Below are 2,077 nucleotides of genomic sequence, written 5' to 3' on the forward strand. Positions count from 1 at the left end.
AGAATGTGAGGTAAGTACAGCATCGCAAAAGACATGGTAACATAAACGAAATCAGGATAAAAAGAAGAAAACCAGACCATTCCCACAAGTGCTTTCCTCTCTTAGGGACATAAGGGAGCCCAAGGCAAAGTGGGCCTGGGCCTCAGCAATCCCAATATTCTAATCAGCCAGTCTGCCCAGGAGAATCTTTAACACCTGTGTGGACTTTCCTGGGAGCGTCAATTCACAAAAGAAAGAGCATGTTGAAGGTTAAAAGATATCACAAAGTTCAGCTAAGCCCTAGAGCAGAACAGTATACTCATAGCCTCAAGCAAAAAGAGGGGGATGAGAGCGTGTGTATCATTCCTCCTCAGAGAGCCACAGCCCTGGTCCCTGCACGCAGAAGCATGTGGTGGGGCTGGAGAGGACCTGGAGACACGGGGCTGAAACACACTACACACTGACTTTTTTGATGTCCCAGCCTGAATAACAAAAGCATGTCTCCTACATGTCTCCATGCCTGCTAAACATCTTGTGACAGTCACCCCAGGTTAATAACCAATCACACTTTCAAGAGTAAGAGTCTGGGTCCTTGGAGAACCTGGCAGATGGTAGGAAGTTAAGGGCTTTATGTAAACTATCAGGCAGGTTCTGAGTCACACTTTTAGGAATGGCGGAACCTCAACACCAGAAAGGTTAGAGCAACTGGGAGATCCCAGACCTAGACGGGTGGCATAGCCTCCCTGAATCCCCTGGGACTGTAGATCAGAGGTAGAAACCTTCGTGCCCCAACAGGAACATGGTGCTGGGGTCCTGTGTGGAAACTATGTCAGGCTCAACCTCATAAGCCAGGCAACGCAGCAACAAGAGTTCACTCGGATGATGTATCTTCTTCTGTCCCAGAGGACAGATGTGCTCACCTCTGGTTCACCATGGTCCTCTGATCCCCAGGGAGGTAACTACCACATCCACGTGGCTAGGTCATGGAGCATAGATGCTGGGCCAAACACCAGTTGAGATGTTGCTGTCATGTGACTGTTGGGTGTTGTCTTAATCCGGGTGACTATTTCTGTGATGAAATACTGTGACCAAAGCAACCCTGGGAGGAAAGGGTTTATTTGACTTGCACTTCCATATTACTGTTCACTATCAAAGAAATTCGAGACATGGCAGAAACCTAGAGGCAGAGACCATAGAGAAGCCATGGAGGGGTGGGGGAGGGATGCTTACTGGCTTGCTCCCCATGGCTTGCTCAGCCTGGTTTCTTTTAGAAACTAGAACCACCAGGACTGGCCCCACACACAATGGCCTGGGCCCTTCCATGTCAATAACTAATTAAGAAAATGCCCTACAAGCTGATCTTCTGGAGGAATGTTCTCGATTGAAGCTCGTTCCTCTCTGATGACTCGAGCTTGTGCCAGGTTGATGAACAGTTAAAGCAGTATTGCTGAGTAACGGAGCTGGCCTTCCAGAGTGTAGTGGTCTCTTCTAACCAGCTAATGATCTTAAAAGACCTCACCAAGGAGAGACACCTGCCTCCAGACAGCCTTTGGGCTAAAGTCTTGACTCTCTGTCTAGAAGAATTTTCTGTCTGTGGCTCTGTTCTACAGATTTTAGACTGGTCACCCATACTACTCTGTGGACCAATTCCTTAAAACAAACACGTCTGAACATCTACATAGCTATACGCACGTAGCTCCAAACACCGCATTCATATACGTAGCTTGCTGCCGCTTCCGAGCATCTCCTGTTGGTTAAGCTTCTTTGGAGAACCTGAGTTGCATATCGTTTTGTCCGGGATAGCATCTCAATATCAGCTCCTGCCAGCCTGTTCTGGATACTTGACCAGGGAGCTGGAAATGGGCCAGTAGTGCAAACTTGCAGAGACTGACGTGTCCCCCTTACTGCTGTCTCCTGCATTCTGACCTATGTGTCTATCACTGTCAGATTGCTGGAAAGAGGAGGGTCCTGGCAGAGGACCAAATGGGTGTGATCAAGGAAGGGGTTACTGCAGGAACTTAAGCAAGCTCCTTGGGAGACATTCCCCCGCCCCCAAAGAGCCAGCCATGACAGGCCCAGGAGACGGAAAAAGGCTAAT

The sequence above is a fragment of the Grammomys surdaster genome, unplaced genomic scaffold (assembly GCF_004785775.1).
Source record: "Grammomys surdaster isolate TR1022 unplaced genomic scaffold, NIH_TR_1.0 810, whole genome shotgun sequence".
NCBI lineage: Eukaryota > Metazoa > Chordata > Mammalia > Rodentia > Muridae > Grammomys > Grammomys surdaster.